The 26,932-nt window shown below is 39.0% G+C and overlaps 1 long non-coding RNA gene across 1 annotated transcript in view; it reads right to left on the bottom strand.

Annotated features, from left to right (window-relative positions):
- The window catches only part of LOC137166746 (uncharacterized), a 203,447-nt gene extending 177,022 nt beyond the window's left edge, over positions 1-26,425 (bottom strand). The window contains exon 1 of the long non-coding RNA XR_010923788.1: positions 26,243-26,425. This is a non-coding gene — a long non-coding RNA (uncharacterized lncRNA). The remainder of the gene's footprint in view (positions 1-26,242) is intronic.
- Positions 26,426-26,932: the final 507 nt, after the last annotated feature.

The following is a 26,932-nucleotide window of genomic DNA, read 5'->3' as shown; positions in this document are numbered from 1 at the left end:
AAATCAAAACTATTGTCCAACCGTCAAGATATTACTAAAACAGTCATAAAAGAATTCACTGGGTTTTCAGTCATGACTAGAACAATATCCTCTTTTCAAATTCTTCAAGATTTTTAACGTGTAAAACAACTTAACATGTCATCACTTACATCTCTTCTGGATAGCAGAGAGACTGCTAAATGATTATATACAAAAAAGATCAAAGCCAGGGGCCAGGGTAAAGGGTAAGTAGTAACTGCTGCATGATAAATCAAGTGTTTTTATTTTTAAACTAGCTCTAGATTAACAACAACAAAAAACAAACCCACACCTGAAATCTTTATTTTAAATGTAGGGCAAGATTCTCTGGCCTTCTTCATTCCCTTGCATTTCTGTGTTGTGTCCTTTGGAGATAAGTTAGTCAGTCAGTCCCCTGTTATGCCTCTGGCATTTAGGGCAGTGATGAAGCTCCTCCACTCCTGTCAGTTCAATGGTTCCCCAGCTGTGCCTCAGGTTTTTCAGCTCAGCTTCCACAGCTCTTCACCATGTTATTTTCGGGCAGCCTCATTTTTGCTTGCTTTCAGGTGTCCACCTTATTGCTATTCTGGTGATGGAATCAACCACCATCCAAAACACATAGCCAATCCATTTACATCGCCTTCTAATAATGATGGTGCTCATATCTTCTTGGCTACATCATATAAATAGATCTTGATTTGAAATTGTTCTGGGCCAAAAAATATGGAGGATTTTTGAGGCAGGTTGTATAAAAAGAAGATAGCTTGGACATGTCATATTTTGCTATTCCGCAGCATTCTGCACTATAAAGTAGTTTTGAAAGTACACAACTCTGATAAATCTTAAGTTTAGTTTTGATGTTATATTTTGATGATTCAGAGATGAAGTGAGGTGGAAATGTGTTTGGCTAGATTTAACTGTATTCTGGCAACCCTTTAATTAGTGGGTTGCCCCTTGAAGATCATAGCTAGCTGGTGAACAATAAAACAGCCACAGGGTTCTCTATATTCATATGATAAATTCATAAACTCAGCATTCATATGCTGAGGCCAGAGCTGGTGTACCACCAGCCTCAGCATCAACATCAGTGAACCACAATTAGCTCTCCCCTACTTCACCCAAAAGAAGTTGGGTGAAGTAGAGAATCAAGCCCATGAATTTCTAGCCATTGTTTTGGATATTCTGAAGTTTTAAAATAGTCCAAAAGGCATTTAATTCATCATTTTAATTGTTGATCATACAGCTTCAGCATTAAAAGGAATCTGACTAGAAAGTCTTCTGATTTATATGGAACATCAGTGGAAGTTGTAGAGATTAGAAATCATTTTGTACAACAGGAAGTTTATGTTCTTGACTTCTGTCATAACAGGGAGAATTGAAGCTGTTTTACAGCAGCATCATAATATTTTGAAAAACAGTAGAGTATTACAGCCCTTTCTTGTTATCTGATTATTGGACAAGATAACATACCTCACCTGCATCACCAACAATTAGTTTTTGCGGTCTCCCAGCTAGTTCCTCAAGCTACTCAGTACACATAAAGGATTCTAGAATGTGCTAAAATGAAGAAAAAGGGAGATGGAGAAATGGTTCTGTTCCTCCCAAAAACTCAGATACAGAAAATGTCCCATCCCAGAAACAAAATCTTATAATGCATCTGCATGATCTAACTCCTAGAACTCCTAGTGGCCTACATGTCTACCACTGAAGACCCTGCTAACTTCTTGGAAGAGGCAAAGTACTAGAATCTACCAAATTAAAGGTTTTGATCAACAAGGTTTGTTACCCACCCTTTCATACAGACAATACCAAAAGCAATACTAGCATTTTATCACTTGACCCAAATAGAAACCATGGGCATCTCCCCTCCAGACTCTCACACCCAGCTGGGACACATGCTGTACTGCACCTTCAGGCCAGAGAGTAGAATAGCTATGGTGCCTGCCTGGCCTGATCACCAGCTCATCCAGAAGATCCTCCAACTCATTGAGGGAATGAATTAGATCATAGATCATTGTCAAATTTCAACAGATTGCTAGACTAAAACCCACTCCAAACTCCTCTATTAACAGCACAAATGTTCTTTACTGGATACCACCAATGCAGTAAAAGAGGCAAACAGAATCTTCTACCCCCCAACCATCATGGTTATAAATCACAGATGGCAGAATTATTCTGCAAAAGGAACTGGACAGTCAACCTGAACTAGATAATCCAAACGTCAGACCCAAGCACCAGCCTCTACAAAGAGCACTCACCCTACTTTGTGGAAGAGATCAACCAAACACAAGAAAAACTGACTAAGGCAGAAAGCCCATGAACTCGACAAGGCCCCTCCCTACCACCCGTCAGAATTTGCCTTCATCACATTCACTGAAGTTGAAGAAGCCTTAAGAAATATTTGAGTTGCCACCTATATAACAGATTTTTGCCCTTCCTAGCTGCTTAAAGTCATCAAAGGTCAACCATGCTCACTGTTAAAAGAAATTCTTATGCCTCTTTCAGAGACGCTAACAGGCCACCCTTTGAAAAAAAGCGAATCACTACAAAGCCCACATTCAATGCAGATGACCTTTCAGATGCTCAGGAATCTGTAAAGTTCTTTAGGAATCATCTGCTTCTTGGATTTTCTCTCCTCCATCTTTTAATCCCCTAAGCAAAGAGTCCCAAACTATATGGCATTTGAGAAGAAGGGCACCTGTAGACAAGAGAAAAAAAGCGGGAAACATGCCCCAGTTAGCCCCTGCTCATCTCCACCTCCCTCTGCCAGCGATTCCATTCCTTTGCTTTCGTCTGAGAACAGAGGGGAGCGCAGACCTATTGTCTATAGCAAAGCTCTCTGCTTAACAGGCTTGTACACTGACATGGCATAAAGAGTTTAAAACTTACTACCTTTATTTTTAGCTCATCGAACTTTAACTTAATTTATTTGATAAATTAGGTATGTTTAGACTAATTATTCTATAAAAATCATTTTCCCTAATCACGACTTCCAAGCATAACATTAGAACTATAAATGAGAAGTAAATATGAAATGGAGATTCTGCTTTGATTGAGATGTTTACTGCATGTTTTTGAAGGCATTTATACTGCCAACAATCAACACATTAGTTAATAATTTTGTACTCACTTGGTCATATTTTACATGATATGAATAAACACTTCTGCACTCCAATGAAGTCTTTGTTCCCCTCAGCATACATAACATGAGACTATAACAGGCAGGTAAAGGATCATAATGTAGACCCAGGCTCCACCCCACAAGCACTGGGGAAGAGAGTACCAGGTAAAAGCTGTGGCTTGCATTTCCAACTTGGTTAAGGCAATTTTGGCATGAGGCTATATGTAGTCTAAATTTGGCTCAGAAGTTTATTCATGCATATCAGCTACTTTACTTTTAAGTAAGAAGGGACTATAAGTAAAAAACCTGTTAGCATGACCCAAAATCTGTTGCAGGGATGGGCATTATCTCTTCTCCTTCTGACCAAGCAGAAGCACCTCTAGCGCATGTCTGGTACTCCACAGATTTAGGGTAGTGTGAGCGTATGAATAAGCAGCAGCAGGGATGACTGATCACTTTAAGAAATATCGTTCCCTGGCAAACAGGAAAATACCTGAGGTAAAATTAATGCTGAGTCTGGAATCCTGCTCAGTACTATCATACCCTCATGGAAGTGATAGGATGGGGAGGGTGTGGGCATAGACACAGAGACCTTTCCAGCATGTTTTTTTATTGGTGCCATGCCTCCAGGGCAAAGTGGCAAAGGATTCCAAAGGGTAGCATGGAGGGACCAGCCCTCCACCCAAACACCCTAAGAACCACAGGATTCCCCACATGACTATAATTGTCCAGGCTCACTGACCATTCAAGTCTGATTTAGCTTTCTTGTGGATTTCCCATATTTAATGAACTCAACTCATTTTGTATAAAATGTGTGTGGGTTAGAGAAAGGATTTTGAGTCATTTTCAGTCTCTTCTCACAAAGAAAAAGCCCAGCTGCAGATATTGGATGTCATTGCAATGATGCTAACATTTTAAAAGTATATAAGGAGAAATTCTTCAACTATATTGAGCTGTCTGGGGGCCACTAGATCTGCAGCTATTCAAAGGGTTTTGTCTGTATTTTGGTGCATACGTCATAGTGCATAAACACTGACTAATTAACAACCACCCTTGCGGTAGATAAATGTTGTTATTTCTGTTAGTTCCACTCCTAGATCCTGATCAGTATCCACGTAAGAGAATAAATTCTCCATCTCTCAGTAGTTCTTGCTTCTTCTACCCTCAGCAAATATTGTCAGGGGTTTGGAGAAGGCTAGTTAACGTAATAATTTTTATAAAATCTTCCAAAATGTTAGTTTGAAAGCTGTTTGTGAGTAAAATTCCCAGTTTTGTGTGTATGTATAAAGCTTCAGCACTACAACCTGGTACCACACAATCTACAAGGAATAGTTCCTGTAATGAACATTATAGACAAGAGATCCATGCTGTCAGGAGTAAGAACTAATATCCATGGCCCTAACAATTATATTTACTTCCAGCTTTTTAATATTTAAATACAAGACCATGAAGATACTTGATGGGATTAAAAAGCAACAATTTTCAAATGGATAAAATGTTTTCATGCGCAATATATAAAATAACTAAAACTCATTGCCAAAGGATATTATTTCTATTAAATAAGTCAGTAAGACTTCTAAAAATATTAGACACTTAATATGAATAAGGTGGTCCTCTGCAGCTACAGTAGTTACGATAAAATTACAAGCATGGAGTTTGCAATACAGAAATACGAAGGAATTATTGTAATAAAGGACGTCATGTTTCAAATCACCAGCCTGATACGTTCTCTCCATGATACAACTCCAGGTCTATCTTTGAAGGAACCCTTGTGCCAAGTGTCAGTAGTAGTAGTAATGGCCAGGTTCATAATGTTGCCTGTGGGTTCCATTCTAAATAAAATAAGTTATTGGCTCCAGCTCCCACCTATGGCACTAGGAAATTATGGCACTAGGAAATTAAAATTTAATCTCTCCCATCATCTCTAATAGTGTTTTCCCCTACTGTAGAAACACTTGGAGTCTGGTTAATTAGGGGACACACCAAAATACTGTTTAGGGTACACAAACAAACGAAATCAACAAAATAATGCATCAGTTGGCTGGTAACTAACTCCTCTAAAACTCTGGCTCCTAATAGAAACTCCACTTAACTGTAAATCCAGTCCAAGCTCCACTTGCAAGGATTCCCCTCAATTGGAGACTTGCTCCAGTCCTGTCATCTGCTGTTGCTGCGTTGTTCAGTGGAGTTTTGAATGGAGCACCTTACACTGCTCCAATATGAGGAGACTCCAGAAGAAAATCTTTCTCCAGGGTGGGAATCCAAAAAGATATCACTATATATCTTGTGCTTCTTTGGCCTGATACCCAATCTGGGCCCATGGCCATTCAGATTAGGGTGGCTCACTTCCCCCATTGAATAAACCCTGTATATTATACTCACACATACACCCTAAAATTACATAACATATTTATCACAATTTTTAAGTGTGGAACAGAGGGAAACTTCAGATTGTGCAGCTTTGCAAAATTTATGGAATGCCTGAGGTATGTGCAAATTAAACCTTACAGCTCCCTTCTTCTTTTCAAGTTTACCAATTAGAGCATCCAGAGAGCAGATAGGAACACTCCTTCGTGCCCACTTAACCTCTAGAGGGAGACAAACATTTGTTTTCCTACACCATATAGGCCTGAGGCTTAAATATGGACCATTGATCAGTACAAATTTATTTTTATATTAATATTTCAAACTCAGGGATAGGTATTTGAGACATTCACATCTCATATTCAAGTACATACTTAAGGACAGTAGATTACTCATCAAAACATTCTCTTCATATACATTGATCTACCTAGGTACTTGTACAGTCCCGATCATCATAGTGTCTGCATCCATACCAAGTATTTAAAACATAGAAATAACACTCTCTTTATACCTTCTCAGCCTGTAGGAGTAATAGCTTGAATACTTGAAAGAATTATTTGTTAGTTTGTGATGAATTTATTGAGAGAAAGCTAAGCGGTAGAAATAAGTTTAGCCTTGAAAGTAGTGAGTTCTGTAGTCAGTTATCTCTTGCTGAAGTGAATCACTTTAGAAAATGAACCAGAGTTTTCCAAAGTATTTAAAACAAAATTATCCATAAGCTGAATACTATAACAAATGTACAAACTCACATAAAGGAAGCCAGTTTTGTCACATTCAAAAGAATTCAAAAGATTTTCCGAACAAAAGCTAGTAAATGCAAAGCTCTTTCACAACAGTTCTTTTACATTGTTACAAAGTCTGCTGCTTTGAGGCAAATCAGCCCAAGCATCCAAGCTTTTAAGTACGCTTCCCAATCCTCAGTGTATTTACTTGTAAGACGATTCTTCTGACCCAAATATGCCTGATTTTTGTTCTCAGTGGTAAAAATAACAAAAAACCAAAAACCCAAGAACAAAATAAAAATTCTCATTTCAATGGCCATTCAGGCTGCCTCAAGGTTTTTCGTAGAACTTAATGGGTTTTTTTTAATTATTGTTTGAGACTAAGAGATACCATATGATGAAGTGGTTTCATCCAGATCTGAAATCATTTGTTAATGCCAAAATTCTAATAATGTGATCAAATAAGGGAATTAGTGAGGGATGCAAAACACAGGGTTACCCTACATCTGGGTTTTCAGAAAGAGCCCGATTGTTACCTCCCCTACATCCTCAGCTGATTAGTCCATTCCCCTGTAGTCCCAGTTCCCAGCCCTGGGAGAGGGCCCCACAAGGAGACACTAACTGACGGCTGGTGCTGGGCTCGCATCAGCTGCCTTGGCACCATGACAAGGAGCGACGCTGCCTCCCCCCACCTTCAGTGAGTACCTCTACTGCAGATATCCCTTACAGTACCCCCAGTTGTGACCTCCTCCCCCCCTTATCTTCTCCCCACTGTCCTCTTTTTGGGAACCTGAAATGTGGTAATCCTAACAATAGCTTTCCTTGCAGTAGCTGCCATGGCAAAAGCACGTGCACTCAGGGCTTGTCTACACTTATAGCGCTGCAGTGGCGCAGCTGTGCCACTGAAGTGCTTAGTGAAAACCTACATGGACGGGAAAGCTTCTCATGACATAGCGCTGTCTGCCCTGGGGACTAGATCAGTATAATTACACACCCCTAAGAAATGCAGTTATCCAGACATAAGTTCCAAGTGTAGACCAAGCCTCAGAGAGGGCTGGAAACTGCAACAGAGCTGACCTTACCATTTCTGGATGGGTTACAAAACAATTTTTTGCTGTCTCTTACAAATGTAATAAATGTCCCTTCACAATTACCCTACTAAAAACCACAGGGCCAGTCTAAGGATTTTGGGGATTTCTCTGATCTCTTCTGGTGTGAAATGAGAAGGTGGAGGAGGCAATATCTTTTATTGGACCAAGTTCTCCTTGTGAGAGAGACAAGCTTTCAAGGCACACAGACAGCATGGATCACCAACTCAAAGAACAGCACCAGACCTTGCCAGAACAACAGATGGAAAACCTGCCAACATATCTCCACTACTACAATGATCAACATCACCCCACAACACACACTGCAAGTTCCATTGAGCCTACTCATGCCTACAACAACACGCAGTATACCTCATCCAGTTCACTAAATGCCCCAAGAGCAATTATGTGGGTGAAACCAGACAATAACTACACTCTCAAACCAGCTCACATAGGAAATTGACAAGAGACAAAAACACCCTATGACCTGTCAGTCAATAGTTTTCACATATATATATATATATATATATATATATATATATATATATATATATATATATATATATATGACTTCCCAGTCCTCATCCTCAAAGGCATGCTGCACGAAACTTTCAAAAGACAAGCCTGGAGCTTAAATGTATTACTCTGCTACACACCAAAACAGAGACACTAAATTTATGGCTTATTACAACAATCTGTAGCCCACTAACCCCCTCTTTTTGTCCTATCCCTGCAGAGGTATTAACGGGACACTCTACCTTGAATAGTTCCTTACAATAACTACTTATGATAAACCATCCGGTCCACCTTGCATTTTGCTGTGAAGTTGGGCGTTCTTTACCAAGACCTGAACAGCTCTCTGTAGTTCGAACACGTCTCTCTCTCTCTCACCAACAGAAGTTGGTCGAATAAAAGATATTACCTCACTCACCTTGTCTCTCTAATACCCTGGGACCGATACAGCTACAACTACACTGCATACTAGAGTGTAAAATGAGTCAGTTAAAGTTAATGAGTGTGAGGCTTTTTGGGTCCACAAGCCTCCTATTGCAGAAGTGGAGCCCTTCCTACTGTAGCAATCTGATTATCTTTTCAAGATTACCTGGAAAATAATTTAGGTATCTGTATAATGAAAACTCTGAGCCCCAGAGGCTGGCTCTTTAACATAGGGCTTGGGCCTCTTCTGCTCATCAGCATGTTACATAATGTTTATCATCGCCCATTCCCTTCTGTTGCAAACAGCAACTTTGAAGACTTTGATAAGTAAGGTCATTTGTAAATATTTAAGAGAAAGTATTTGTTGCCAATGTAACCTCAAGACAGAATTCCTTAGTAAATCTCAAAAAGATTAGCTTCAAATTCACCCATCGATGTCCTAGACTTTGTGAATAGAAGCAAAATTATTGTAGTTAATGGATGGGTTATATATTATGAAATTTATCACTGACAGACATTCAAAAAGGGTAACTAAGATTCAACAAAAGCATATTTTAGCTAATATCCCTCATTAACTGTGGCAAAAGTAGCAATTTTATTGATGATAAAGCCAACCCCTACAAAACCAGCCAAAGTATCCACTACATTAATTTAATCACACTCCAGGGATGAAAGAAATACAGCCCTGTCGAAGTAAGTGGCAAAACTCCTATGGACTTTGGTGAAGCCAGGATTTCACTCAGTATTTAAATCTCTAAGAAGACAAAAATAACCAGATACTCTCTACTATTAAGTCAGTTGTAAAAATGCATTATAAAAAAAAAAGGAAGAGGAAAGAAAATATAAAAATGAGATCTAGAAAAGGGAACTATATAATATTATCTATGATTATTTCATTTCTTGTCTAAATTATAGGATTGGTTAAAAAAAAAAAAGTCTGATACTTTACCAAGTAGGTGTGTCTAAAATGAAAGTTTAGGTTAATATGAAGAAAAATAAACCTATTCCCCAGACACGCACATACCCTCTTCAAACTCTATTCTTCCATCATCTTAGTCATGAATGGTGAAATTCTCCCCTGGCAGAAGAAAAGTAGCATAAGTGGTGCATAGACTTTATGTTGGTTCTCTCCATAAGAGAGGGTTTCATTTCTCATAAATGTTTAATGTCTTGGTAAATAGCTCTTAGTTTCACAGGATATAGTATGGCTGTTTCAACATTAATTGTATAATGAAGTCCATATGTCAGTGGAGTGACCTGGAGTATACTAGGGGAGAAATTGTCCTTTTTCTTAGTGGCAAATCCTGTTCCCAGTCCTCAGGCACAGTAGTAGGCCAAGCACTAGTTGCCAGTAGGTTGGACAATGGGGACCTGTGGAGGGAGGGCGGGGGGAGAAGAGAAAATCTACTGGAGTTGGTTTCTCTATCTTCTAAAATACTACTTTCAACAGAACTTTGGGCACCCAACAGGCTTCATTACTGCACCACACTTCTCTCTGTAATGCTAGTAATAGCATCTCCTCAACTGGAATGCCCAGCAGTTAAGTTTCTTATAATTTAACTGCAAGTGAAGTATTTGCATTGGACACTACTACATTATCAATTTTAATTTTGTTTGAAAAAATCAGACAGGAATATTTCTGTGGACAAAAGCTCCATCTGTCATTATTTCTCAATGAACAAATATAGAATAATCTTCAAAACAATAATTAGTGGACTGCTAATCCACGTTTAATAAATCACAATTTTTTAATGTAAAAAAGGCTTGAATTCTTTTGAAGACCCCATCACACTTCATGGGAGTTTATCAGAGCCTCTCAGGAAGCTTTATGAATATTTTAGTGTCAAGGTCTTGCATATTCTTCAGTTTACAATCAGTACTATTGATGCTTCACTCTCAACTCAAGTGGCATATATTACAAACTGTGCAAGTTGTTTTAGTTAAGAAAGAGTAAACACATTTCCAGCAAAGGGCAGTCAAGATTAAAGACAGGCCTGGTTTAATATAAATGTGTTGAATTAATTACTGATGAACTCTAGCAAACTCCACTGCAGCCACTCCTTGCTGATAATGAATTAGAGAATGAGGCAAAACAGTATGGTACAATCAGATTGTCTTCATTATCATTAAGACTCCTTATTAATCAGAGAACTCACAGGGTTTTAACTCTAATTACTTTCCTTATCTCTGATAGTGTAAAGTGGATATCTGACTGATCTACTATATTGCTTATCTTTAGCGAAAAGTCCAATTAAATGCTCTATGTAGAATAAAAGTTCTTGGTAGTTCAATAGGCAGCATCCTTACCTGCAAACAAGATGGTTATATGTGGACGCTTATACTGAAAATCCTACATGCCAAGTAGTGGGCATCCTTTGGTCTCAAGATACCATGGATATGCACCCCCTGAGAAGTTTAAAAAAAAAAAAATTGTTCAATTGGTTTTATGGCAACTATAGCTGTGGCTGAAGAGACCCATTCGAGAAAGACAAATCACTGCCACATGTGTCAAATGTAAAGGTGGTGTTTCGACCCTTTGGGCTCTGCCTTCTGTAAACTCTTTTCTCCTCTTCTAAGATGGACTGCTTCCTCTCGTAGCTTTGGAGATCTTTATTGAGCTTGTTTCCAAATGCTGCGGTCCTGAGTGTGATCTTCCCAGTTATCCATATCCATCTCCATTTCTTTGAGGTCTTGCTTGCACTCATCCTTGAAACACAATTTTGGGCATCCTTTAAGTCTTTTCCCACATTCCAATTCACCATAAAGGATGTCCTTTGGGATGCACCCATCATTCATTCGGCACACATGCCCAAGCCAGCAGAAGCGTTTCGGTTTAAGGAGTGTTTGCATGCTGGGTATGCTGCCCCATTTGAGCACCTCAGGGTTGCTGGCTCAGCCACTCCAGGAGATTCCAAAAATTCAATGAAGACAATGCATATGAAAGCTGTTGAGGCTTTTTTCCTGGATGAGTGTATACGGTCCATGTCTCGCTCCTGTACAAAAGTGTACTGATAACACATGCACGATACACACAGATCTTTGTGTGTTCTGTCAGTATCATTTTGCCATACCCTCTTGCTCAGTCTAGATATGGTTGTAGCAGCTTTTCCAATGTGGAAGTTGAGTTCCGTTTTCAGTAATAGGTTGCCTGTGATAGTGGACCCCAAGATGTGAACTCGTTCACCACTTCAAGTTCATACTTACTGATGTTGATGGAGTGTGCTTCTTCATCTCCTTGGTGCATTATGTTCATCTTTTTTAAGCTTATAATAAGTCTGAAGTTTTGGCAGGCTTTGGAAAAACTGTCCATGAGATTTTGAAGATGGGCTTGTGTGTGGAGCTTCTGTACATGCCAAAAGCTTTCCTTAAAGTCAATAAATCTATTTCTTCTCTCCCACTACTACTGTATTATTAAAGTGCCTTACACTGGGCCAAATTTTCAACTGGTATAAACTGGCATCTCAATGGAGCCATACCAGTTTACACCAGATGAGAATCTGGCCCATTGATTTTACTGGATGTTTGGCTCACTAATACCCCATTTCTCTTTCATTAATTGATTAACATCTTCAAGCAGGCAGGGACCTTTCCTTTTCACCCATCAAGTCCTGGAACATACACAGCTTGTTAATTCATGCTTGCCCTTGTCCTTCTTTCCCACCTTGCCCATTTGTTGTCTTTCCCTGCAAAATCTCCTTGGAAATGTGCAGCATTCTTTCATCCTGGAGTTGTCTGCCCACAATGGAATTGTGGTCCCTAATAACCACAGGTGGTTCCTGAATTCTTACTTAAAAACCCTACATCTTTAAACTTTGTTTCCTAAGAGTGCATTGTGTGTGTGATGCTGCCTGGATTAGGGGACCATTTATAATATTGTAATTTTGCAATATTGATATCAATAATAATTTATATGAGATATGCCATGTCAGATACCACTGAAAAGGCCATAATTTGCTAAGATTGATAAGCAAATTTATATGTATGTGTTAATTTTGTATTATAAATGCTAAATATGAATGGCATATTTGTATGTCAACTTGTGCTGTGTTTCTGGGAGACACCCCAGACAGGATGGCAGCAGCACTAAACCTGCTTAATGGCCCGTCCAGGGAACTCAAAGATATTATGAATCCAGTGAGAGAACCCAGGGGCTACACCATATGAGTCACCAAGACATGTAAGAACATCCCCAAGGACAGGGGACTCTGAGGCTTTTCCATGCCATGTACTGTGTGGCTGTGTTTGGAGCACGCCAGATGGCGAAGGGACATAAAAAGCAGCTGCATCATTCCCTTCATCTTCATTCCTGCTTCCTACCTCTGAATCAACTCATCTACAACTGAAGCAATAACACAAAGGATTAAGATCCATCCAGGTATTGGATGTACACCAGAACAACTGTACAAGCCTGAAAACTCCACAATTCTGCTGAGAATCTGATATATATGGATTTTAAAGTCATTTGTATGTAACTGATTGCTTTGGCCATTTAATAGCTTTCTTCTCACTTGTTTCTTTCCTTTTATAATAAATCTTTAGTTTTAGTTACTAAAGGATTGGCTGGCAGCATAATATTTTGGGTAAGTTCCAAACTTATATTGATCTGGCAATGTGGCTGACCCTTTGAAGTCAGGAGAACATTTTGGTAGATGGAATAGAGTTTTAAATAACTTATCGCTTTACTGGTTCTAATTGCTGACTGGGAGCCCCCTTTACTGCATTTCAGTCTCTGGCTGTGTGATTTTTTGTTTTAGCTTCTTGATGATAACCAGTGTGGGAAATCAGAAGCACTGTTTGTAACTGGCTGGGGAATCTAATTGCAGTGTTAGCCACCAGTCTGAGAGAATCTGCTCTCCTTTTGCAGCCTGCCCTGACCGTGGCTTTTCCAGGTGGACTACCCTAGGCACAGAATCTCTGCCCTGTTTCGTGCAAGAAGCAGAGCCATTATTATTATTGTGGTATTTAGGTTTCATCCTTGGGTGGTGAGTAGGATGGAACAAGGAGGGCGTATTTGGTCAGCAATGGTGGATCAGGCTGGCTGGGATACCTGGACAATAGGAAGGAAGCACAGGGCAATTTATTTTTTAAGAATGTAGTTAGTAAGACATGTCCCTCTGATGTTGTGCATGTGCCCATTATACTATTGTTTTTTCTGTATTTTCTAAGTAGATTGTAAACTCTTCAGACAGAAACAGTTTCTATTTATGAGATTGTTTGCACAATGCCTAATGTAATAGGACATTGAACTGGGCATGACTAATTTATATAACAAAAGTAAAGTCACTTACCATTCAGTACTTTATCTACTATATTTTTCCAGACGGTGCTTAGGGTTTTTGCCACAAATTCAAATGACTGCAACAGAAATTATCATTTAAATCCAGTGACATTTAGAATGAGTGCTCTTTCCATTGCTACACAAAACACTGGTATCTTTCTTCTCTCTCTCCCCCTCTTTTTAAGCCCCCTTAATTTGCGTCATCCATTGCTCTGTAGCTTGCATTACAGTATCATGAATCAGTACCAGGTCTGCAGTATTCTCATATCCAAAGATGAACAAGTTCATGTGCTTTCTGAATTTTTGTTCTCCTTCTCCACCTTTTCCATGAGTTTTTGTTCCTCATCAAACATATAATTTTGCTGGTGAAGAATCTCCTGTTTTCTCGATGGCAAAGACGTGTACAACTGCACCGTATAAAAGGATTCAAGTCCTTTTTGTCTTTAATAACCACTAACACACAGAGTACAGACATTCACAATATGAAAATGAGTGACCCATGGATGTGGTCGCAATGATTGGCTGCAATACAAAAGAGCATCCCTATCCAGGGAAAAGCACATGTTTTTAGGTCCTTTCCTGAATAGTGATGGCAATAAGCATGTGTTTATAAACTTTCCTGGATCAGGACCAAGCTACTGTTATCAGAGTTGTCATGCAAATATTTTATACTCTTGTTGCTTGTCCGTACACTAAATGATATTTACAGCATTATGTACAGTATTAAGCACCTGGGAACAGTATTATTAATTTGTAGCAGAGCTCAAAGTCCTTAAACCTGTTCAATGACCTTTTGTCCTAAACAGTTTACTCAAACATACTAAGATTCAATCCCTAATCCAAAGATTTTAGTCTCTTTTAAGACAAACTACTGATGGGGAAAGAGAGGGAGGAGGATGGTAACAGCAATAGGAAAATGAAGCATGTAACTGTCCTCAGTAGCTCTATTTTCCTATTACTGTTACCATTCTCTTCCCTCTCTTTCCCCATCAATAGTTTGTTACTTTCACATATTATATAATGTTACTCTTTGATTCTGATGCCAGGATGATTTTTTGTTGGATGACTTTCCCTCTCTCTCTATTTTCTTCATGACTAACTCCTGAAATCATGATTTGTCATTAGTCTGGAGTGAATCGGATCTTCAAAGGTGGAATACAAATTGACTCTAACAGTGCATTTGCATGGGACTTATCTGATTTATGGCTACCAGCAGAAGAAATATATAAAATAGATATTATTGTGCATTCACTTGGTAAAAACCTGATACTGCACTGTTTAAATCCAGTTTGATAGGATGAGAGTTTTAAACACATTAGAACACTTAAACAAGCTATTGTGAAATTCATGGAAGTCTTATATGCACTAAATTATAGCACTGCCATTCACATTACTGCAGTTAAGGTGTTGTGAGACTTCATTTAAAATATCCTATTTTCAGTGTTTTATAACTCTGCTCTAAACATTCACACTGGACTGAAACTTGAATAACAAATTACAACCTGGAAACATTTCAAGTAAAGATTCTTTTCAAACAAAACAATCTATTAGATTAGTTTTGATTGGTAAATGTAGAACAGAAAAAAAGGTTTGTTTTGAAGATTTTTTGCAATTCATAAGAGTCACATAAACATCTTTGTATGAATTAACCACACAGTCAGTGACTGGAAAAGCACAATTTCACATAGTTGTGTTACTGTATGAAAATTACATTTCGGAACCTCATGGGCCAAATTCATCCCTGGCACGGCGACCTCTTGCAATGGGCTGGATCTCTCACACACCCAAATTAACAGTAATGTAGAGGATATGTTTACATAAATAAATGTTAATGATCAATGGACTTGTGTTGAAATAGTTATTTATTATCTAGACAACTCCCAAATAAAATAGACCTCTACTGACAGCTGTTTTAAAACAGATTTCACTTTGTCTTGAACTTTTCTTTGGTGGAATCTAGCATCCCTTCCTCATCTTCTCTTCCCAGAGTTTAAAGTTAAGAATTACAAAGCAATTCAGTGATCCTTTATGTGACAAGTGACTATCAGCTCAGGTAGTTAAGGTTTCAAAGCAAGAATTTATGCTGCAGTTTATCATCTGATTTTTTAAGGACAGCTGTGAAAGCTTTTATTGCTACCACAAAATGTAACATTGGGGAAAATGAAATCCACAATAGAAAAAAAAAATTAAAGTAGCTTCTCTTTCAAATCGTAGATGTTCTGCTGGTGCATTTCAAGTTTTTGGAGCCTCTTTCAAAAAATGGGATAATGAGGGTAGGAAGTCCGACCACTAGTCATGTTTAGGATTAACAGTATAGGGCATAGGCAATGCCATACTGGGTGAGGCCAGTGGTCCATTCTAGTCCAATATTCATGAATACCAGAGAGCTAAGGAAGTTGCAACAAATCCTGGAAGAGACAATAGGGCAAGTTTCCTCTTACCTGCAGGCAGTTAGTGATTGGTTTATATCCTGAAACATGAGCATTCCATATTCCTTCCAGGTTATTTAACCTTCTCTAATGTAACTCCAGATATTTTTTTTTACCCATATAAACATCTAGGTGAAATGTTGGTCCTCTTGAAGTTAATATTAAAACTCCCATGGCCTTCAATGCAGCCAGGATTTCACTCCATAATTCTTTTTAAAATCCCTGCCAAGATCTTCACTGCAGAAATGTAGTGGCAGTGAGTTCCACAAGTTAATTAGTGTGGTTGCAGGGCCCTGAAGATTTTGTAACACGCTGGAGATAGTGATGCAGCGGGGCTAGTCTGAGCCAGTTTGATTAGAATTGCTGGCACAGCACGGTAAACAAAGTGCAGAGCCAATTTTGCAACCTGCTGTGTAGCTTGTTTGCGTGCCAAAAGGAAGAGAAAGTGATGAAAGAAGGTCATGTGCTGTAAGTTAGCCAATGCTTGCTGTTCTCTAGAGAATGCTGTATGAAAGCTTGAAATGCAAACTGCGCAACGAGACTTGGCCATGAATCCACTTGGATTGCGTGGCACCGATCCCCTGCAGCCCGCTTCGCAGAGTGCGTTAGAGTCTCCCTCTGCTGTTTGGAGCATAAGCCGTGATTAAAGGTAAGTATACCTAACTGGTGTGGGCGTGTTTTTATTCCTCACCTGGTATCCAGAACCTGCAGGCAGCTGTGAGCAGCGGTGCCTGGCATAACAATTAGTCCTGTAAAAATGCATTTCCTTTTATGAGTTTTAAACCTATTGACCCTTTTACTTGTTATGAGAAAATATAAATGAGAACTCTGCTTAGCTTCCCCTTCATCTCTTTCCTAAACTAATCTTTTCAAACTCTCAGCCTTTAATTGTTTTAGTGAATGGTCTTTGGACCAGCTCTATTCCTGCTGTCCCTTTACCGAGATTTTAAAATATCATAACTGGACAGATGCAAAGGTCAAAATTTAGCCACAACCACTGCCTATTTTATACACTGTACTCAACTACATCTATACTTTGAACTTTGCTGTCCATATGAATATATAATGAAAGTACCATTACAAATACATTAAAGTTCTTAAGTAGTGGTACCACAATGGTTGTGGTGAAATGTGTGTGTGAAATGTGTTTTTAATTCCAATATTTGTTATATTCAGGGACCTTTGGCCACTTCCATTCTGTTTTATGATGATGATGCTATGAAAAGATTCCAGATCCTATTGAAAAGCCTTCATGTAACCTGGAATCAGGATACATCAAGGCATCCTTAAAGCACAATGAAGCATTTAGGAGTGAATGGAAGTGGACAAAATCAGTGATGCAAGTCAGAGATCAGTGGGGATGGAAAAGGGAGGGCAGAAAAACAATTGCCAGAGGGATTCATGAAAAAAATATAACTGAGGCATCACATGTTGACATTGAGTTTTCCAAGAGTACTGTATAACTTAATTGCTAGCCTGGATCTTCCTTTTGTCACTGTGGTAGGTGCATCTCTACTTGTATTGTCCTGAAGAATATAATGACAAATTGTTGAGGGAAATTGAGTTGAAGTTGTGTGTGTGTTGGTGGGGTATTTTTCTAGTTGGTCTCTTTTAGACGATTGTCCATTGCCTTCTCCAACCCCCTTATCTGAATAAGGCATTTGGACAGTCTTTTGGATATTCAGTTATGAACCAGACAGCAAAAATAGTTCTTATGGCTACCAATGCAGTCAGTAAACAGTGGAAAGGCTCAAGAAAACAGAAAAAGGAAAGATTTGTGAGATTTGAAATAAAGAAAACTATCAAATATAGTTAAAGTTAGTAAAGGGTTATGCTTTATCCATTCAGAATTCAATCTTCTAATAAGCAAAACCAAGCTAGCCTCAAAAACAATATATTTTATTTTAATTATATTTATGATTAAGGTGAGATCTACATGAACAACCTTTGTATGACAATGAATAAGTGTGGAACTTGTTGAGAGTTCATTGTATGGTCTCTCCAAAATGCCTTAAGCTCTGTATCCAAGCATAAATTGAACATCGCAGAGGCAAGTTCACCAGCATAAACAACATATATTGCTGTGAATATCTGCATACCTGACAGTCTCATCTCTCTTGCTCACTAACAGTATGTGCAGTAACTCTCCAATTATCAGGAAGACATAATGGGGGGGGGGAGGGGGGTAAATAAAAGTGCAAGAGAAAAGATAACATGGATCAATTTTTTTGTCAGTTTCTGTACAAAGTAAGGTTGCTGCAAGCTCTCCATTACTACAGCTGCTGCAATCACTGCTTCTACTGCTAGTATTTCTTCTGCAGAAGGAGTCCATTGTCTTTTCAGTTGTGTCCATTTTGGTCATCAGATATCTACTTATGGTAGAAGATCTTTAATGTTTTGATCATCATTAGCTGGTTGTAGACAGAAGACAAAGTTTACTGGAAGTCATTTTAGTTTGACATTTGAAAGATTCATAGCCATTATAGTATTTTTAGACAGTGCCTCTAACCCTAAATATGACCAGCTTCATTTTTAATGAAGATTTCCTTTTTAATCACGCATGTCAGATATTACGTTGGAGACCATTAAAAAGCACATATAAGTTGAATATTTGGAATGGAAATGGCATAGAATGCTTCACATTTCACATCTTATCCAGTTAGCTGCTGCTTTTCATTTGTCATACTATCACACAAGCAGCACGTGTGTACTCTTTGACCAATTTTCCACCTTCAGCTTTGTTTAACTGCTTCCACAAGTAGTTATTTTACAGTAAACTGGAGTAGAACAATTTTGTTGCATCCATATTCCATAAGCAGTTCAACTGTCTGTCCTGAATCATTGAGTTTTGATCAATGCACTGCTAAATAACTGCTGGGTTTCCCACAAGTGGTGGCTATATTTCACTGAATGATTATGTGAGCCTTATTGAGATAGCATTAATATCAGCATTAGTATTTTCTCTCAGGATCTATGTGACCTCACACCATCTCCAAGCTGTCTCTTCTGAACTTGCTGAGTATAACTGAGCTTCCTGCCCTGCTTTGTTGCACTTTGTTAGTTTATACGCAACAAAACAAAAACCTTGAAAGCTGTACCATAAAATGTTCTTTGACTTTGGGAGGTGGAGAAGGGAAAAATAGGCTTTACCCTTTTAAAAAAACAGCAACAACAAAAACTAAATTTGGGGGATTCTTTTAGCATGAGGGATATTTCACACATTTTACCATACCATACAACTCTATTTCTTGACTAATGTAGTTCTTTTTTCAGTTACAAGATTGGTACTAACTATTCTGGTTGATTTTACACTATGTGAGGCGGTTTTCTGTTAATATATTGGTATTGTCTGAGAGAAAGCATGTGAATGCATTTATGGATTATATTACAGTTGCATTCCCTGACCTATACAAAATCAAGTTGCATACTTATTGTATTCCAATTTTAAACATGGAGAAAGCAGTTCAAGATGATTGTATATTTCATTCAGCTACCTGAGTGTCAAAGGAAATCAAAGCTGTTTCAGGGTGCTACTTATAATGCTCTGCTGTTTGCCTTTGTCAGATGCCAAAATGAAATATACAATCATCTTGAACATGGGAAAGGTTGATCGTAAGCTTTTGCTAGCGACATCAAATCAAATTTAACCCTGTAACAGCTCACATCATATCAAAGAAAAATGCACCTTTATATACCAAGGCTGCATTTTACTGCAATTACTCTAGATACAGGACCTAAATTGTGGTATGCATTTCACATACAAATAAAAAACACAGAGTACCTGACTGGAGGAGTTTACAATCTAATTTTAGACATTGCCCAACAAGAGCAACAATCCACAAGGGTAGAAAAGAGGAAAGCTAGAACAAGGGCTACAATAATAAAATGACATGGTTTATCTTAAATTCAGTGTGAGCACAGAATCGTGGTGCTCAGGATTCCTTTTTATTTAATTATTTTACATATGAATGGGCTACTCATAGGGCTGGATGAACATTTTTGGTCAAATATACATACATATTTTAAACAAAAAATTGGGGTTTCAACTAAATGACATTTTTAATGCGGAGGGTCTGTTTTCCTAAAAGATTTGAGAAACCAAAAGTTTTCAGTTCTCAACAGATTTGGGATGACCGTTTTTGGGTTTTCAGCTTTTTGAAGAAGAAGAAGAAATAAATCTAACTAGCTCTCCCAATAACATTCTGCATTTGGTGACACTAGATTCCTGCCTGTAGAAAGCCAGAATTTCATCTCCCTTTGATGACCAATACACTTAGTTACCCACTGATCATTCACATCTGTGACATGAGTTTAGCCACTCTAGCATCAGCCACTTAAGTGAGTAACTCATTTTTCATCTCACTGGCAGTTCTGAAACTTAAACAAAAAACATCCAAATATTTCCTGAATTTTTGGTAAATCAAAAATTTCATTCAGCCTGAAAGGTTTTGTTCCTGAGTATTATTGAAGGGTTAGATTCACAAAATGGAGGGAGAAGGTGCCCCTTCTTATAACTTTTAGCCAGTGACGAGGGTACTCACCCAGGTTGTGAGACACTCGGGTTTAAATTTCTACTTTGAGGCAAGGTTTAAGCCTTGGTCTCTCCTCTGCTAGGTCATCGCCATCAGGCTACAGAGTCAGGCAGTCTCATGCTGTCTCTCTGACCCCATGACTATTCAAGTATTTTATACACCATAGAACAGCTTCAACAGGAGAGACTGAGAAAGTCCCAGCCCCGAATAACCATTAGCCCAGTGGTTAGGGCTCGCCCTTAGGAAAGGGCTAGCCCCAAGTTCAAGTCCCAACTCCAAAACAAGAATTCATGGATCTCTCATATCCCAGATGAGTGCTTATCCATTGGGCTAAGGTTATAAGTCAGGCAATCACAGTCTCCTTTGCAAATGGCACCCATGTGCCCTGGTGAATTTAGCCCAAAACTACTTTGTTTTAATTGTACTGAAACTATTGTGTGTCAAATTCATGACTAGTTTTGGGTCAGTCAAAACTGTATTTTTCAGCATCTACATGATTTGGCATATCACATTCAAATCGGACCAAAACATAATACAATAATCATTTATTCTTATATGTATTATTTCTAAGACACCCATCATTGCAGTGACTGGGTACCAGTAACCTGTATTTAAGTCAGGAAGAGGAAGATGACACTAGGCCGACTGCTGTGTCAATTCACAATAATCACACTTTGTTCTATGCAGAAGCCAAAAGTTATTTTTGTCTGCACTAAATTACATGGTTTAACTCTCATTCGTAATCTACATAGCCATTGTACTAAGTGAATTAGATTCCTAGTGTTTCCCAAATGAATAGAAGCTAACAATTCCTAAACAGATCTTTTTGCAGAGATGTTTTCTAGCTAATCCTCGTTTCAAATAACAATAGCATAAAGCTAAGGCCCAGTAATTCTTCAACTGTGTAAAAGGCAGGGCTGCTTCTACTTCCAAGAAGAACAGGTGGTTGCCTAGGGCAACAAAATATTCAGGCCAGCAAAACATTCAGAACCAAATCGTTTCAAATAACAATAGCATAAAGCTAAGGCATCCCACCAGTAATTCTTCAACTGTGTAAAAGGCAGGGCTGCTTCTACTCTCCAAGAAGAACAGGTGGTTGCCTAGGGCAACAAAATATTCAGGCCAGCAAAACATTCAGAACCAAATCTAGAAATTGGTAGAGAAAGACTTTGGAGTTGCAGAGCTACTAGAGCCAACCTTAGTAATAGGTAAGGCTGATTTTATAATAAATTAGAGATGTGTGGAAACAGTTTCCCCATCCTTCAAAGTTTTTCCTTTTCCCACACTAGGTCAAAACCAAGACAAGTTTGGGGTTCCCTCCCTCCCCCAAAATGAAAAATAAGGGAGAGACTACACACACACCCAGAGTAGCCAATGGTTTGGTGGTCAGGGCATTCAAATGGGATGTAGGAGGCCCATGTTCAAGCCCTTGTTCTGAGTCAGACAGAGCAGGACTTAAATCTCAATCTCCCTCAATCTTCAATCAAGAGGGTTAGGGATGGTGTAGTCCCAGCGGCACGTTGGCTGGGACCAGGATGGAAGGTGGGGGAGCTGATCGAAGCCCCTACGGTATATATATTGAAATGATTATGGAATTACCTTCTCTGTGCACTTTTATCTGCTGGTTACTCCCAGACAATTAAGAACAAAGTTGCAGCCTAATTAAAAATCACATCCACTGTCTCCTTCAATCACACTTAAAGGCCATCTCACTTCTACGTGGAGGTGAGGGCTCTCTGGAATGGCAATTCGTTTACTACACTCTCAACTCTCAAAATTAAATCTGTTTATACTGCCAACTCCTCATGCTAGTGACTAGCCTTGTAAAGAACAGCGTATATTTTAGGCGAAGAATAATAAACCAACCCAGAGGAAATCAGTAGCCCGCCTCAGATATAGAAGACCTTGCTTTCAAAATGCAACAGCATCACTGCTGCCTCCAAAATATTTTCTTACTGAAAACAACATTTCTGATCTAAAACTTCAGCATATAAATTTTATATACATATAAAAAGAAAAGGCAGCAATAAAAAAGAAAAGAAAATATAATATCTGCTTTAGTAGTTTCTGATGAAATCAGAGCCCTGTTATAATACCGGAAGGCTATATTTTGTTTCCAATTAATGTTTGCACTCCTGGAATTACACACAGTTTGTGTGTTCATGCATAGCAAATTTGTCTAATGATTTTTACCATGTTCTAGTCCAGATAGAAGTACTTAATTGCTCTATCATTAACTTTACAAGTAGTCTGTTATTTGCAACTAGATGTTCCTTAAGCTGCACAATCACATACAGAGAAGAAAATGGAAGCGCTGTAGTAAAAAGACAACATTGCAAAGAAAAATGCACTTTAATTTTTAGGTCTATTCGTTACATACTGCTAAAACCACTGGGGAAAAATACAAACAGACAGACAGACTTAGGAAACTTATTGGTAATTTTCACTTGAGATCATAATTATGTGATGAGGATAAAAAATGTGTTTCTAACCTTTGTACTTGTGGCATTTTTGAACCAGCTTTACTTACTTTTATCTTGTATGTCCCTGGCTACATAGTTTCTGTATTACCTCATGAGAGAAGCTACCCAACTGCTGCCCTTCCCCAGGGACCTTGACATTTTTGGGGCTCTCTCTGTCAGCTCTGAGCCCTCATTCATGACTTGCCCCCACAGAGGCCTACCCAGTGCTTATTTTGTGCCAGGGCTCAGCCTCTAGACTTAGCAGTTCATAGCCCCAGCACCTCTGAGCATACCACATCACTTATAAATGTAAAAGAATTACTTGAGTCCAGCACCTCTTTCTTTATACGTTAAGCACCGGCCTACTCCATCTCCTTTGAGTGACTTCTAGCCTGCAGCAGAGAACTCTTCGCTAGAGAACCCTTTCTTCCTTTCTGCTAAGTAACTTTTCTTTCATACCATTTTAGCAACCTTTCTAGCTCAGCTGCTCCATTACTAATTAGGTAAAGTAGCACCTGATTGCTCCCACAGATAGCCCTCAGTGTCCTTACAGGCCAGTTAGACCCTCATTCTCTTGAACCATTGGCCCCATGACAATGATCTACTAGATCCCCTAGACATAAACAAACGTGTGTTTCCCACTGTGCATCTGAAATGTGGCAAATCTCATGCTCCCAAGTCTGAGGGAAGTCAACCATTTTTATATTTTCCTCTCCAAAAGGAGCCCTGGGAAACTGAACCTGTAGCCTTTGAAAGAAAGTGGCAAAAAGTACCACACATCAATCAGTTCCATTCAAGAGCCACAATGTAATAGCCAAGGATTGTTATTTAGCTGTGCATAATAGTGTCCTATAGCAGCAGATGATGAATGGAATTTATCTCTGTGCAGAGGCCCAGCACAAGGCTTATACCACACTTAACCCTTATCTTGAAAGCTTAAACTCTGCAGAGGGCTTGTGTTGGTCCTCTGCACAGAGTTGAATGACACCTTTTGACAGCCCTTCATCATCTTCACCAGTAGTGCTCATCTTTTCACCAGGAACAGTTAGCCCTGCATTACTACAGAATCACATTTCCTGTTTAACACACACAGGGGTGCCTATTTTACACACTGCAGTCACTCCTCTCTTACACTCGTTTTCAGAATCAACTGGAGACCATCAACACATTCAGAAAAGTGGAATTAGAGACTTGCCTGCTAGGACTGATGAAACAGAAACATAAGCACCTCTTCTGCTACATAAAGTATCTCTGATTTAAAAATTAGTTTGTTTTCAAATTTCTGCACCACTATCCTGACAAGACTGGTATAATAGTATGCATGGGCTTTGCTTTTGACATTTAATAAGGGCATGTTTGTGTCTGCTCAGGAAAACAAAACAAAACAAAAAAAACTCAGCACAAACACACACTCCAGAAGCTCTTATATAAAAGAGCTGTACCATTGTATTTCTAAAATCAAATTCTTCCCAGCCACTCAAAAGGTCTCTATTATTATTTATTTTAAGAGATGGTGAATGTATGTCTGTTCCTCACCGTACTGCACAAGTAGCCAAACCATTTTTGAAAACTTGTAGATGAGAAGTTGTGAAGAACCATCAGAATATCACCTTATAAAGAATTTATAGTTTATGGATATACAGAAGAAGGGTCATTTGTTCTCTAAATGAAATATCACTGTTCAAAAGAGATGGCTTTATCCTGAAAATTTAACATGTATCCTCCCCACTCACTTTCAGAAGTTCGGTATACAGGCCCGAGATCAGACTTGTGTGTGTTGATTATCAGTTTCGTATTGTTTCCATTCCCACAAATGGCCTGTGAAATCCCTGCACATCTCAAGTACTAAATCCATAGTACTTCTGCCCTGATTTTCACAGGTATTTAGCTGTTGTAACAATAGCTACACCTGTGACACTCAGCAGTGAAGTCAATCCCTAGGGTAAAACCTTGGCTCCATTGAAATCATTGGGAATTTTACAACAGATGTCAATGGGGGGCCATGATCTCACCATAGAGTTTGAGTTGAAATTCTGTGAACACTGGTATTTAGGCCAATTTCACAGTGTTGTAGAAAGCATCTATCATTTTGTTCTTTCACTGTAAGCTAGTTGTAGCCCCATTTTAAATCCAACCTTCTCTTGCTGTTCAAATGTCAAAATTTTCTAAAATTCTGGGAATTCACTTGAGTTTAAAATTTCAGCATTAGGAAATATTTGCAGTAGTGAATTGCACTATAGCACCACAGGTGTGACAGTCAGAAATAATTAGGAGTTAAATGTTAGGGATATCACAATTGAGGGCAACTGCACCTCTGTTTCCCCCTCTACAATCCAGAGGGCCCACGCTCAGGCTTTTGGTCCCCAGCAGCTACTTCTCTTGGGAAGAGACGTGTCTCTCTCCTCACTGGGATATTTCCAAGCTGCACAGCTGCCTGCCTATACTGTGAATTCCCCAGCTAAGTCCCACTGCCTAAGTAGGCCTGCTTTGGTGTTCTCCTCCAATACAGCCTACGGCATAATTGCCAGCTTTAAGTTACCACACAATTCTTTCTAAGCAAGTAATTTATTATTAAAGGTACTAAAAACAATAACGGAACTTACATGCATGCTAATAAGCTTAGCAGAGATCACCCCAACCAGGACTCTGGCCACGGAAGAGCCCTTCAAACCTCACATGGGAGGGTGGGGGAAGGAAGATGTTTTTGTGCTCACAACTTCATAACAGCTGTTGGCCAGTTTGTATGCTTGTTCTAAGCTAAGTCCTTCCAACCCTTCCCAGCACACACTAGCCTCTCCCGATGGTTGTAGCTCTCTAGAGAAGTTACAACTTGACTGAATTTGCCTAACCACCCTCCACCCCACTGTTCTTTATTCCAGAAGAGCTGTGCTCTCCTTCCCCTGGCCCATAGTTAAACTTAATTCAGCCTTGTCTAGTATATTAAAGGAAATTGCCATATTTGTCACAAAGGACATATCTGCTAAATAGGCACAGTCTCCTCTTGCATTAGCAAACTACATTTAAGGCCAAAGTTGTGTGACAGTGTGAGTCTTTCCACCTCCTGAAAAAAGATTTTCCAATGTCAAAATAATGGTGAGCAAATTAGGCTATGTGTACAAAGGAATCTCTATTGGTGTTTCTGATGTTCTGTTGGAAGAAAGAAGGCTGTATGAGATTGACTTATCCCCAGCCCACCAAGGATCCCCTTCCACACCCAGGGTCTCTTTCCAGGCATAGTTTTACTTCCCAAACACCAGCAGAAACACAAAAACAGCACACCCAGGACTACAGCTTCCAGGAGATTCTTTTTTACCTCTCTTAGTTCTTCCTGATTCAGACACTGCTGCAGGAGTCTTCCATATTCTTTTCACTGAGCACCACCTCCCAAGGCTTTCTACTTAAAGATCCTTTCTCCAGTGGGTTCCACTGGGATCACCTCCTCCCAGCAAACTTTAACAGCTCCTCCAAAGGAAAACCCTGCTGCTTCTGCTTCCTTGCTGACAGCCTGGCTCTTCATAGCCCCAGCTGCTACCTCAACCTCTTAACTGACAAAACTGGGAGCATGTGTTCTAGCACAGGCACTTAGATCTGCTTCATTTAAAGCAACCAGCCACCTTTGTGACAAAGGTGTTATGTTATGTTAGTATGCAGAAGACTTAGTTATAATCAGGGCTGCAGTGTGTTAGGTGCTGTACAAACACAAAGTCTCTGCCCCAAAAAAGATTTATGCCAAAGTACTCAGATTCCCTTAGACTTACCTCTGAATTTGTTAACACACCTATTTTTTTAAAATTGAGATACTAACACCAAAGTATTTTTTATAGTAGAACACTTAAACTGCACATTCCTTGAAATTAAATGGATTGTTTAGCCACCTCATGTACAATTTAAAAAAGCCATTTTTTTATCACTGAAATTTAAGGTATATGGACAGGCCTCTGCAAGAGGATGTGAAAATATTCACAAACAGCAAATCTTAACAGAAGATGCACAGTGCCTAAAG

Source organism: Emydura macquarii, unplaced genomic scaffold, assembly GCF_026122565.2.
Source record: "Emydura macquarii macquarii isolate MOO-44397 ecotype Brisbane River unplaced genomic scaffold, CSIRO-AGI_Emac_v2 contig_2897, whole genome shotgun sequence".
NCBI lineage: Eukaryota > Metazoa > Chordata > Testudines > Chelidae > Emydura > Emydura macquarii.
Note: the sequence above shows the minus strand (reverse complement) of the source record. Positions and strands in the feature narration are given on the sequence as shown.